This window comes from Frankliniella occidentalis, unplaced genomic scaffold (genome assembly GCF_000697945.3).
Source record: "Frankliniella occidentalis isolate FOCC.00 unplaced genomic scaffold, Focc_3.1 Scaffold218, whole genome shotgun sequence".
Taxonomy (NCBI): Eukaryota; Metazoa; Arthropoda; class Insecta; order Thysanoptera; family Thripidae; genus Frankliniella; species Frankliniella occidentalis.
Window position 1 is genome coordinate 1,863 of NW_026267344.1, and position 14,411 is coordinate 16,273.

The window sequence follows — 14,411 nt, forward strand, 5'->3', positions numbered from 1 at the left end:
CTGTGTGTGCGTGCGTGTATGTGTGAGAGAGTATGTCTCGCTCTTTTATTTTCCTGTACCAGTTTCGGGCTGAGGGCAAAAAGAGGGAGGCGGCGTTGGCGGGATGGCCGCGCGGCGACTGCATTCCCTGCCGCTGGCGCTGCTGCCCGCTGCCCCGGCTCCGGGCCGGCCGCGCTGACCTCGTGGCCTGGAGCTGGACACCAATGTGGACGGGACGTACGCAGCTTACTCTCGGCAAATCACGACGGCGGCGCGCGAAAGTCCGAGACGTCCCGTTTGTCCCGTCCCGCCGCTGTCCCCCAGGGGCCCTTTCCGCCGCGCTGCTACTGCACATCAACAAACCCCTTTTTTACTCCCGCGCACCGGGACACCGGCGTTCATGTTCACACTGGACACGGCGGCACTCGTCGCCTCCGCGTCGCGTCGCCACTTTAACTGCGGAGAGACGCGATTTCTCATAACAGGTGGGTTGTGTTGCGATGTGGGTTCCGCCGCTCTAAAACCCGATCAGGATCCCCGATGAGGCGGCGTGGTGGCCGCCGACGGCTAGACAACTCCTGGTGTGTGTGTGTGCGTGTGTGTGAGTGATGCAATGGACATAACAGGCGCCGTGTCTCTTTTCCGCGAAAGTAGACAAGGCGCGAGCTTCACTCACACACACACACAAACACCCGCACAGGCCATACAGGCTGCAGCCTGGCGGGCATTTTCAGGATAGTTAACTCATCAGGATGCATTCGAAGAGAGGAGTTCCCCGCCCATGGCTCGCGGGCACCCTCCCCCCCCCCTCCGTTCGCGTAGGGCGTGGTGCTTAACTTGCGTTATCATTGGCTGGCACACGACTACGGAACATCGATGAATGCCGCTGCTGACGCCGGGGCTGTGTTGTAGGGGACGAGGGGGGGGGGGAGTATGGAAGTGGCGGGGGATGCTGCAGGGAGCGAGGGCGGCGGAGGCCACTTCCGGCGTGCCCCCCGTGCCCCCCGCCTCGCGCCGTCTCTCCGATTGTTGTCGCTGTGTCCATACTGATTGGCAACATCCCCGACCAGCCGCCGGCGCCGGCCAGCCTCATGGCATGGCATATCGACTCGCTGCCTGCGCATGCGCCTCGGCTGCGTACCGCCATGAGACACGACGCCACGAGACACGCGCGCTCTTTGGCGCTTTCCCCCGGTGAGCCCGGCCGGCCTGCCGGTGCTTAGGGGCAGCGCGGCGCGGCGCGAGGCGAGGCGAGGGGAGAGAGATGCAGCGAATTTACACGGAAGGAGGAATTGTCTTTTCCTTGTTCATTTCGCCATACATGCCGCACGGCGACGAGTGTAGTGCTAAGCGGAGAGCGAACGTGGCGCGGGGCGGGGGTAACCAGGGTGGTTGGTTAGCTGTTCTGTCGGTCTCGGTTTGGTCTGTGGCTTTCCATATATATAAACACCACCGCACTCATTCTTACGACAATAACTTATGCAAGCGGCGAATCCTTATTCGAGCCCCCGACCCGACCCGAGGCGAGACGGGCGACTGACTCCGCCACGTCAATGGACAGCGACGTGGCCCCAATGATGGGCGGAGCGTTATGTTATGTGTACTTATCTGGGGGGCGAGAATAGAGAATAATGGAACCGGCATTATTAGCGAATAAGCGCGTTTGCCTTTCCATCCGCTTCGGGGAGAGGCAGGGCAGGGGGCAGCAAATGCAGAAATGGAGTTTGGAATCAGATAGAGAGAGAGGGGGAGAGAAAGAGGGGGGGGGAGACAGAGGGGGAGAGGGAGGGAGAGAGAGAGAGAGAGGGAGAGAAAAAGAATGAGCCGAGTACCTGGCAGCTCGTTACCAGTCAGCCCATTCATACCATTCGCTCACTCCTCTGGCCGAGGCGAGGGCACCCACCCAGCCCCCCTCATCCCTTTCTCGCCCCTTTTCTCCACCCGCTCGTTTCGACAAACGCGCGAATTTTGGCAGAGAAAGTTGGTTGTGATAACAACAACACACCGGGTCCATCATCCCGCTCAACACCTCATCTGTCCGAATGGCCTCGGCCGAGCAGGCCTCGGACTGTCTGCCGGAGACATAATGCCATTCTTTTCTCCTCCGCGGGCGCGTGGCGCGTGGCCGCGTGGCGCTCGACGCGGTGCTCCCCGGACTTTTACAACTACTTCGCCGTACTTCACGCCGGGCGGCATCGTCCGTCCTGGCGCCGCCGGTCCGCCGGTAACGAGGTGGGCAGCGCCGGGCACGACCAGGGCGGCCCACGCACCCGACCTGCCCGCGCGGAGCGGTGAAGAGCGCGGGGCGGCCGTTTAATTCGTACACTCACTCGGACCGACACGGACACGGTGCGCTGCGCACCGCGACGTTCTTGCACCAGAAGAAGAGAGGAGCCCTCGACATGCCCGCGCAAGTCACGTCCACGTCCGTCTGGCTGTCCATGTCCACGTGGGCTTAGGCCGCATATGGCAGTGTGTGCAGCAAACACTCGACACGAGCCCGCGGTGGGTTGTGGGAACTGTAACGCGGGTGCGGGGGCAGAGCGGCCGCGGCGCGGCGCGGCGCCCGCTGGCCGTCGCTGGCCATCGCTGGCTTACATCAATCATGCCACCCTGTCACGCCCCGCCCCGCCCCGCCCGCCACGCCGCGCCCAGCCACGCCCAGCCACGTCAGATCTACTGTAGTGGTATAAGGTGCGAAACACCCGTCGTCGGCACCCTCCGCGCCACTCACTCCATCCTCCTCCGACTCCCCCCTCTCACTCAGCTTGTCCGACTGTCTGACTGTCTATCTCTCTCTTCGCCAAACTGACAATGATATTACGACGTCGGATCTCTTTACATCTGTGCTCTCTCTATCTCACTCTCTCACTCGCCTCACTCTCGCACACTCTGCTCGGGCGGGCGGGCTCGGCCGGTAGCAGCCCGTGGATATAAAGCAGCAGCACCAGCAGCAGCTCTCTAGTCTCGAATGTGACTGTAGCTGGGCGAGAACCGGCGAGGACACGACAAAAGACGGGAGCTGGTAAAAAGAGGTAAAAACGAGATGTCTGATACCCGTCCAGTCCCGGCGGCGGGTACTGCTGCTACTGCTGCTGCTGCGGATAGCGTCTCGACGGATGACGGCAGTGCGCCGTGGGGCGGGGTGCATTCCCGGCACGGCCCAGTGTGTGCAGCGGCGCTGGGGGAAACTCCTCTTGCGAGTTTCATCTCCTGCATCGCATCGGATCGGACTGTACCCTGGCGAGACGCGACAAACACCTGACTGTGGACCGCGCGGCGCGATTCCTCCCATTCCAGCGCTGCGCCGTCCTGCCGTCCTGCCGTCGCTATGCTGCCGTTCAAGCTAAAGCACCTAGACTTCGCGGAAGTTTCACATCGCCTCCATTAGATCACGTAAACAATTACGGTGGCCGAGTGGGCACAATTTTAAAGATTTAAAAAATGTGATTATAAAACGTCGAGAAATATGGGGACTCAAGCAGCCGTCTGCTCAGTTTTCGCTTGTTCTGATCGTCCGGCGAGCAGCGCGGGGCTATCCGAATTCACATCGCGGTAGAGTGGCGGGGCGGGGCGGGTCGGCCGGACCAGACTGACCAGGGGCTGAGGACTGCGAGCAGGAGCTCCAGTGGGTGCCCGTGAGCCCCCGCGGGGTCGTCGACCCGACGCGGCGTGGCGCGAGTCTGGGACTCGGTCCATGGCCCATGGGGCTCATGCCCATGGAGTGGAGCGGGGCGAAGTGGGGGCGCCCGCTCGAGTCCAGCAGCCGGAGACTGGATGCTGGCCTGGACCGGACCCGTCCGGCGGGGAGCCTGCCCTGGGCGGGGCGGGGCGAGGTGCAGCCACCGGTTAGGAGGCACGGTGCGCCTCGCCTCAATCAGACTGAACTCCCTCTGCCCCCCCCCCTCTACCATGCCGTTGGGCCCCGCGCTGCCGCTGCGCGCTGCACTCGTCGAGTTAGTTGTGTCAATGAGGGGGCGAAAACGAACGGTCCGAGTCGAGTCGAGTCGAGCCGAGCCGAGCCGAGCCGGTGCCCTCTCTGTCACGATACCGGGAACTGGATCTTATCCTCTGCGGCGGCCCTAGCTTCGCGCCCAACCCAAACCGCGTAACTACCATGCAAATGCGGAGCAGTTACGTGGCTCTTTTCGTCGGGCCGGGAGAATCAGGCGCCATCTGATGACGGTCGGGGCGGCGCTAAAGTCGAGTCAAGTCGTTGCTCTGCTCTGCACGGCCGCGCCGATCGCTCGCGAAACACCAGGGGGTGACTGCCTGCCTGGCCGCCATGCCACGCCACGCCACGCCACGCCACGCCGTCCGCCTATCTGATGGTGTTTTGAATAGGAAGACGCCCGGGAGGGGGTGGCGCGTCGTGGCGTGGCGTGCGCTCAATGTTCACTTGTTACGTCACCCCGGCTGCTCTGGCCGCGGGTGGAGTCGTGCCATTCACTCCGCAGGCGAGCCAAAAATGATGATAAAAGGAGCTGGCGGTACGTGCGGCTCCGCGCCGGCGGCAGAGTTTCGCGCGTCTTCTCTCTGAAACGCCTTTTGTGCGCAGCGGTGTGGGAGTACAGCAGCAGCCGGGCGACACCTGCCGCGGCTCGCACGGCTCCGCTAACAGGTCCGATGGCCTGGCGGCGGCGACGGCAGCGGGGCTCGACACCATTTGCGTCCAAAAACGCACCGCGGGCCGGCTGGTGTCCGGGGCCGGGCCCGGTCCGCTCCACCGCGCAGCTCTGGCGCGGACGGCCACGTCACCTCCCGCTACGCACGCCGCGCACGGCGCGCACGGCCCCGGCCGCGGGCCCCTGCCAGCGCCGGCCCGGCATAACGCTCCCACGCAACGAGAGAGGACACGGCCTGGGCGTGTCCCTGTGGCCCTCCGGCAGCCGGCGGCCCGGCCCGCTGGAGGCACAGGTTCTGCGTCCTGCGTAGAGCCTGCGCGCGTCCTGCGGCCTTCCTGGGACGGGCGGAGGGAAGGGCGTGTCCGCCCCGCCTGCGTGCCCGCCCACCCCACCACCGCGAATAGAGAAACAAACGAAAACAACGGGTGGAAGGGAAGGCGTGCTGCTCACTTAGCGCTGGCGACCTTCCGCCGCCCGGCGAGCCGCCCGGCCTACCTACTGGCTGATTAGGGGCCGCGAACAAACCGCGTAATTTCACGGTGCCCATGAGATCGTCCAAAAGGCACGCCCATTTCCCTGGGATGCATTCGGCAAATTACGCACTGTTAGTAGAAGCTGGCGAAGCAGTGCTTTTTGTAATCACGAAGTAAATCCTTTGCAGAAGCTTCGCTCCAGCTTTGCAATACATGAAACATTTCATTTGTGGTAAAGAATTTGCCTTAAACTTAAAACAAGGCAATTACAAAAATTCAATTGCCAAAATGCTTTGTACACTATATGCTTGGCAGTTTATACACTACAATTTGTCTGTACGGGTGTAACGGAACTGTGCGGTAGCTTGGCGCCTGCGAGACTCAGGGTAGGCCACCCCGCAGCACACGTATGCACTGCAGTTGAGATGTTGCCTACTTGTCAGGCGCTATGAGAGCTAACAGGTTGAAATTGGCAGGTTCGTAACCCCCAAAGACGGATGTTGGCTACTTTTTGTACGTGATCCCCTGATCCCCATTCGTAAATTTAATTGAGTGCTGCTCTGCATGCTTCAAGTCCTGTCCTCGAGGCCCTGCGCGCCGTCGCGTCCCCCAGGTCCTCGCGCTTCTATTTGGATGACCGCCTCGGGCCGCCTCCTGGGGCTCTGGTCTGGTCGGCGTTGGGCACTGCAGTGCGCCACTCTAGCGCTGTCTACCCTTCGTGTCGATAACTTTTTCTAGCGCTGCCCTACTTTTGGAGGGCAAGTAGGCCGGGTATTGCTAAGGCTAGGGCAGTTTATGGAGCGTTATATAGTTAGTTGTTGTTGATGTCGGCGAGCGCGCTCTGGGCGCGGCGAGCCAAGCCGTGAGCAAAGCAAGTGGGTCGTATCGCCTATGGCGGGGCGGGGCGGCTGGGAGCCCCGACAGGAGGCAGGCAGGAGCGGTCAAGTGTATTTTTCGGCACGCGCGGATATCTTGACGTTTTATCTGTTTGTTTATCCCGCGCCTGAGTTATGTCCCCCTTCCCACTTTCTAGGGGTGGTAACGAGGTGCGGACCGCGGGCTGCAGGAACCCGTGCCTCGCCCCGCCACTCCTCGCCACGCCACGCCCCTCCCCGCCGCCCCACCTTACCACGCTCCTCCACCCCACGCCACGTTGCTGCACTACTGCTGGCCGCCTGCCTGCTCCCGCAGGTGCGGACGCCTGGACGGCGGAGGCGTAGAGGTTTAATTTGAGTCGTTTAGCCCGTTTAGAGTGCCATCCCGGGCGCCACGGGCCGGCTGCCGGCCGGCGCCGCGGAAGTGCGGTGACAGTGCGACTACCGACCACCCGGTACAGTCGCGCGTGTGCACGGTGACGCGAACTAACTTGGAAAGTGGTAAAATATGGCGCAATGAGGAGGAAAGAAAAGGAGGGGGAAGGGGACGAAATTGGCGTATAAAAAGACCGATTGCTCGCTACGCGTCGTCTAGCGGCGCCGCCACCGATTCGCGAACGTCACGTCTGGTTACTCCGACTTTAGCCTTTAGTGACACTCGCGTTTTTTCGCTTCCTCTTTATTTGCCGCCTGACGTGTCACTGACGTGCTGCTGAGTCACACGCTGGCTCATGAGAGGTGTACATTCTGTCCGGCTCACTTCTGCTGAGAGTACCGCCCCGCTCTGATTCTACCAAAATAGTTCTTGTCCGTATCATTCCTTTTTTCTTTGGCCGCCACGTCTTCCAGAACAGGCAAAAATGTTTTTTCAATTAAATGTCCCATGACCACTTGAATGGTCATAAATGTCCCGCGGGATACCTGAATATGACAATGGTGAAGTCAACGTGTTCAAGAGCTTTATTGCCTGCGTGTGATGAAGCTGCACGCAGAAGTGTATCACTGGGAGGCCCAGAGCGCGCTGCCCGCCGCCGGGGGCTCTCGGCGTGTCGTATGGCGTAAGCCTTTCTCCTGCGGATTGGAGTCGGATGCTCTCGGGGCTTTGCGCCAGGGCTGGTGCGCCTGCCTGCCAGCCCGGTCGGTACCGGTCGCAAGGTACCTGCACTAGTGCGGAGGTACGGAGGTACCTTCGGCCAGTGAAAGGTCCCGGCAGCTTGCTTTCTATGCAGGAACTCCCGCTCCCCGCCCCCTGCCCCCCGCCCCTGTCGCTCGCGCGCCGCAGCCCGGCCCCGCGCCGCTGTAACGTGTCTTTCTCTCTCCGCGAGGGGGCGGATGGGGCGAGGCGGACTGGGAGGGGGGGGGGGGCTGCAGGTACTTCTTCGGCAGGCCGCGTGCGAGAGAGAAACGCGTTCAAAATGAAACAGCCCGGCCCCGCAACCAACAACTTATATTCTAGAACGTCTCCACGACCTTCCTTTACAGGGGAGTTAGTGGCGGTCGAGGTGGCGGTTAAGTTTTAAAGCCGCGTCTTATTCTGTCCGACCTATAAAACACGGAATCGCGGACACACAATGAATTCTTATGTACTATTGTCATGCTTAGTTATGAACATCAGTGTGCGTGCTGTTCTTGCGCATAATTGTAGGTAGACAAAACAGTCAAATTGTCCACACCTACTAATAAAATTGCGCGTAAATTATCTACAAAAAAATATTCAAAACAAGTATCACATTATCACGCACACAGAAGTTTATAAGGATTAAGTGTGCAGGGCTCTGCGGCGCCACCTACTCCCCCAGCAGAAGGTGGGACAGTTGCACCGTTACCCTGCTAGTGTAACGAGGCCTTCCCGAAATGAGTCCGGTCGCCCCGCCGTACGCCGTCGCCACCCAGCCGGCCGCCGCTGACATTCACGCAGGGAACGCACCCGGAGAAAAAAACAATTTATGATAAAAATGCTGTGGAAGGAGACGCGACTGGAGGGCGGCTGAAGAAAAGGAAGCAAAAACCGTCGACAACAAGAGAGTAAGGAGTTGGTTGTTGTGGAGACTCAAAAGCAGAAAAGAGGGGCCGTGGACGTGGCCTCTGGTGTGGTGCGACGCGTCCACGTCAGTGCCATCGGTCTGCAGGCCGGGGCGGGCGGGTCTTCGCCTGATATTGGCTGACGTCAAACATTTATTCGCCGGCGCTCCCCGCCGAAGCTCGAGGGGCCATTACTGCGGATCAAGATCGGTTTTCAATTGAAACTAATTTAAATACTAGTTTTTTATTCCCGTATTGTCTTTTTTAAGGGGACGGATGGGTTGTTGACAAAGTTTCCACTGAAAGTCGAGGAGTGACTTTAGTCGCTCCTGCGAGAGCCATGGAGCCATAGGCGTTCTCCATAAGATCCAAGACCGGGTCTTGAAATACAAGAAACCTTTTTTACCGTGTCGGGCTTCCCATGTCGTCGACTTGTTGCTGGATGTGAATCATTTAGAAGGACTTTAGACACATCATCAATTCAATTTCCACCAGCCTGGGCCAAACCGATCGCCGACAAATAGCAAATGGTTTTAAAAACGACTTTTTAATGACCACATCTGCACCTGTGCGTGGCGGGGCGTGGTGGGGCGTGGCGGGCGGGGAAAGCAGACTCAGCTCCCCGGCTGGTGATAAAGCGGTCGCTAATCGCCCTTCGCTAATAACACATCCGACTCCCAGACACCTGCTCGGTTATTTTCAGAGTGACGGGCAAATTTTTAAAAAATATAATTGTTTTACACTATTCATTCAAGTCACCCACCGGCGGAGGGAACGGGGGACATAGCGCTCCTCTTTCGTAATTGTTTTTGTTCCTCGCAAGTTGCGCCGGAGCTGGTCGGAGGCACTAGCTTCACGCGCTCAAAAGCTTTGCCGTCCTCACTCAGTCACTCAGTCACTCACAGCACAGGTTTGCGACTAAAGACAGGACCCCCGGCTGCGCCGCGACTTCTCCGCCCCCTACTGTTTCTGGGCTGTCACGTTGGCTTAGTCTCTCATGCTGCTGTTGCTGTTGCCCCGCTCCGTGCTTATTGTTTACTGGCGTTGTGTTCTTTCTGACCCCCGCCCCTTCTCTACCCATCTCTCTACTCTCGCTTCTCCCCTCCCTCTCCCCTCCACTTATGCTGCATCATAGACAAACCACCATCTCGATACATCTTCCCCTCCTGGTGAGGCTTTTGTCCAACACCTCTTAAGGTTAAAGCAGTCACATGTATCTGCCCTGGCGATCCCATAGCCTACCCGGGAAGAGTTGTACATGCACTCAAAAGTATTTTACGTGAAAAGCAAACTTTCTTATTTGAAATCAGCCAAACTCTTACGAAAGTCAAAAACATTGCAAATTGAGCTTACCCGAAACATCCCTTTATCTGTACTTCTCCGCGCTTGTACGAAACGCACCAATTTTATGTGCATGTGCAAAACAAGTTTTTAGTGGTTTAGAAAAGCTCTATTCACGAACAGCATAGTCTTCACGAGTAGTGCGCCCCGCGAGCAACAAGCGGGTCGTCATCCACTACCGTGCGCCTGACCGGTCAGCTGACGCTGGCTGACGCCTCCACAGCGGAGCAATGGAACTCTCGCCGAGGACCTGTGCGGGGAACAATGCTCGTCTGCTGGTTGACAGCTGAGCGGATGGATAATGGGGAAAGGGAGGAGGGGGGAGTAAGGCATCGGAACGTGAAAGGCCGTTTGTCGCTCTTCACGCCACTGTCCATCTCAGCTCGAGGGGTGCAAAGTCTGAAATTGCTGAAATGTTTATTTTTGAAAACAGATTTATTACCTCAGATTTTATCAAACTTATACAACTGGTACGAATTTTTAATTTTTGATGACTAAAAAAAAATAATCATCGAATATGAATGTATTAACGACTGTAAAAAAGGCAAGTATTAACGCGGCACTGCGGCACATCATCAATCAGTAGTGGCATCTCTAGCAAAAGGTGAGCATGACAATCATCACCCGCCCGAGGGCTTGGGCAGGCAAACCGCTTGCACGCGAGACGAGCGGGTTGCCTAGCGTGAACTCACAGGCGCTCAGGTCGGCCAGCTGGGGGGTTCAGGCTCCGTGTCGCGCCGCGTCGCGTCACCGCTCACGGCGCTGTTGCGGCGCTGTGCTCGCTCGCTGCAGACCGCCTAATCCGACCTAATCTGGCGCGTGTTCACATTTGCAGACAAGTGTAACGCAGCCTTGAGACCGGCCCCGCCTCGCTCGGCTCGCTCGAGCAGCCCGCTCCTGCCGGCGGTTGCGAGGTACATGCTACATCACGACCCGTCCGCCCGCCCGCCGCCCCGGGTCTGCTCGTCTGCCCTCGTGTCTGACTGTCTCTGTCGCCGGCCCGACGTCGTTCTGCTGGCGAGGAGACTTTCTGGCCACCAGCCCACGACCTCGGTCCTGGTCCGGCCGCAAAGCGCCTGACTGTGTAATCTGTCGTCCGTCGTGCCTGATATCCGCTCGTGCTCGTCGCCCTCCTGACGGCGTCCTGACGGCGGCGCGGTCCATACCGGAGCGACCCACTGACCGATCACATGCCGGTCGGGCCGTCCGTCACTCACAGTCGGGCAGCTGCTGCCCCCGGGGGCCACGGCCCCGCCGGCCCCGCCGGCCCCGCCAGCCCCGCCGCGGGGAGCTGTGCGCGGATAATCTGCGATGCATCGCGTCTCGCCTCGCCGAAGAGAGATGAGCGCGGAATATCGAGTGTCTTGCCGCGTGCACGGCGTGCAGCCTGAGGCTGCCGAGCATTTTCTCTTTGACGGGCGGCCTAGTGTGCTGGGCGGGCCACCCGGTGGGGTAGGTGAGCTGTGTCGGACCTTGTGGGCCGTGATGGGGCCACCGGGTGAAGGAGGGGAAGCGCGAGGGTGGTAAGGTCTCGGGCTCGGGAGGTGTTCTTAAGCGTAGGCATCGTAAAGCTTACTTATCCTTATCCAAGGAGCGGCAATTTGTCACTGCCATCTCTCCTTGTCGAAAAACTACTCATGTGTAAGGCTAAAGGTAAATGACGAGAGTACAGAGCGGCAATCTGTTGAATTACCGCCACGCGCCGGTCGGGAGCCTGCTATGTATTCAGCGCGCGAGCCGAGCGAGTCCGGGATGCTGCCCGCTGCCGGTGCTCGCTGTACTTTCCAAATCGATTGGGAACGGCGCGATGACGTCTGCTTAGCGATACGCTTCATTCGAAATCATTATCCCGCGGCCTTCCACCTTTTTTCCCCTTTGCCTCTCTCTCTCTCTCCCTCTCTCTGTCCCTCATCTCCATCAGAAGCAAGCCGAGCCAAGCGAAATGACAAAGTGCTAATAGTTCTTTGCCAATCACCGCGTCGGGGCGTTGATATCGCATCGCGCTGCTGCTGCTGCTGCTGCTGCCGCCGCCGCCGCCGCTGCTGTTTTCACAACAGAGCGCCGCGGTCGGTCAGGTCCGCGCCGAGGTGAGCGGTGAGCAGTGAGGTTAGCGTATTTCTTCTTACGGCTGTCCGTTGCGCCGCCGACCGGAAGCAACATCGCTAACGATATCGCTAACCGTTGGCCGCCGCTCATTGCGCCACTTGCTCGCGCCGCCCAATTGTTTTTCGCGCCGCTCACCTCTCACCTTTTCGGCTCGAGCGCCCGCGTGGCGCCACCGCCTCTCGGGAAGAGCCACCTGTCGTTAACCCCGATGGGAAATGTATTCATCTCATTCCGCGCCGGCAACTTCTTATCTCTACCTCAGAATGGCACGCCGTCAAAACAGCAAAGAAAACTCAGAGAAAACTGCTCTACACGAAACAATTGGAAAACAGAGTGAAAATGCGGCGGTATTAGAGGCTCGATGACAGGCCCGGCCGATATGTGGGTCGCACGTCCCGTCTCGATCCGTTCCGTCTCGAAGCGGCTGCGATTGGTCATATTGGTCCGAGCCGCCAATGACTGTGGCGCTCTCTGGCTTGCTGCTGCGGCTGCAAGGGGGAGGACCGGGAGAATGCATCTCAGCAACGTCTGTAGCCTGGGGGGAGGGGGAGGGGGAGGGGTACCGTTTCCGACATCGACATCATGGAGAGCTACGTACCGGCGAATCACCTCTCGGTGTGAATTCGAGATAAAGGCTCATTGGCGCTGCAAAGTGTTTATGTTTCTCGTCTGTGTGTGTGTGTGTGTGTGTGTGTGTGTGTGTGTGTGTCCGCCCCTCGACCCTCTTCCTTCCTCCGCACCCCACACACAAGGCGGAGACGAGCACCGAAATGGGATAGCCGTTGTATCCCTACACATTCACAGGGGGCCGGCGGCGGTGGGGCCGGGCAGTGTCTCTTCTTGTCTCTCTCGCTCCCATCACATCAGCACATCGTATAACTCTCTGTGTGTGTGTGTGTGTGTGTGTGTGCGTGCGCGCGCGTGAGAAGGCCCCGCATAGCGGCTCGTGTGGTATTGTAGCCCTGCTTGCCAAGTACACTCCAGCCTTTTATACCGCCTGCCGGGCGTTAGGCCCTGGTCCACGCCTAGATACTGACAACAAGGCGGCCCCGCTCCGCCGCCACGCCCCGCCACGCCCCGCCTCGCCCCGCGCCTCGCCCCGCCCCGCCACGCCATGCATGGGTCCAACGCACCATCGCCATCATGCGGTTGTTGTCGCTGTTGTTGTTGCTGCTGCTGCTGTTAGAGAAATATTCCCGATGGCGGCGAGTGGCCCGGTGGTCGTTAGGGCCCTTTGGACCATCATCCTGTCTGTTTATTGCACGCGGTTCCCTCGCCTCGCCCGGCACCCAGTCCGCCCTTGCCCTTGCGGCGGGAATCAAAGATCTTCTTTGAATTTCCGTTTGTCATATACGTGTCGGTGAATCCCGTCCCGCGCCGACCGCCAAGTTCTTTTTGTAAAAGCAGTGACGAAAGAAACCCGTTACAGCGGGTGTGGTGGGCGACGGGTTGAAGGACGGGGAATGACGGATGTGACGGTTCTTTGAGACAGGAAGTGACGTTATAATTCACTGCAGCTTCTTGATCTGCCGCTTAGAAAGCCGAGAGGAGTCTGTGGAAGGAAGGGAAGTGGCGGGGTGCCAGTCGGTGCCAGTCGGTTATGACCGATTTTACGTACGAAACCAATCTTCCGTTTCCCAGCGCCGCCGCCGCGCCGCCTGAGAGAGAAGGTGGGTAGAGGTGGCTCGCGGCAGCGAGAGAGAAAGAGAGGGACAGATTACATGGCTTGCTCTTCCTCCCTTTCTTCAGTTCTCTTTTTTCCCGCAGCAAATTAATGGCTCTTTGGCCGCACGCCCCGCCCCGCCCGGCGCGGCCGCTTAGAGCCGCTAAGCGTGGGCTGTTTAAGGGAGTGAAGACACTGCGGTGCGCTGGGGCGAGCCTCCTGGGGGTCCCACCAAAGTCTAGTCTCTGCCCCGCCCCGCCCCGCCCCTACTCGTTGTGTTAATGACCGCTATCACACCGCCCGCCACCACACCCATGCAGCGGGCCTGCTAACTACTCCCGAGTCGCACCGGAGACGAGCGGGGCTGGGCTGGGGTGCGAGTGCGTCCGGGAGCGGGGAGCGGAGGCCGCTAAACCGGAAGTGGACCAGTCGTCCGCCTCCCTCTGATGCAGAGCATTTGAAATAATTTTTTTACCATTATCAAAGCGACTGTGAACAATTATTTTAAAATGTCACATTTAGTGAGACGGAATAGGAGACTGTGCTGTAAGTGCGCCGTAGCCAGCCCTCGGGTTCTGTAGGGTTCCCAAGGGTTCCAGGGTTCCCGGGTTCCCTCGGGTTCCCTCCGGTACCCCCGGCCCCGGTGCGGCGGGGGCGTGCTCGAGCCCCATGCCGCGTCCCTTCCACCCGGAGCAGGGCAGAACCGGCCAGAGCAGCACTTTCACCCGATAGAAATGTTTCCTCGGTGGCGTGGCGACTCCCAGGGCGGTACGGCGGTGGTAGGCGGGGTGTGACCAGCTGACCGCAGGCGGGCGCGGGGCCCTCGCTGCACCGCGCGGCGCGCACGCTGACCGCGGTCAGGCGTGGCCTCGGGCCGCTCGCTCCGAGCTCACTCCCTCCCAGGCGGCAGCATCTCACCTCGGCGGCCTGCAGCCCCGTGCGGCCCGCGCGTGCTCGCCGTCACCAGCCCCGTTGTCACCTCCGGGTCACCGGTCACCGCCGCCGCCGCGCTGCTGCCGGACGGCGTGGCTCGCGAGGTGCGCGTGAGCGCGGCCCATAAGCGCCTCATCTGCACAAGGGCGTCGCCGTCTAGCGAGCAGCCATGAGCCTCGCCCGCGCTCGGCGCAAGGCTCGGCGCGGCGAGCGCTCTCACGCCTCGCACGCCACGATATTGCATGGGCAAGTTCACCGCTCTTTCGACATGGCTCGGGGCGGGGCGGGGCGGGGCTCGCTGTGGGGTGGAGTAAGGGTGTAGCTGGCTGGGCCGCTGATGGATATATCGGCGTGAAATCTTGTCACTCCCATATACGCGGCTCCGGGCCGGGGG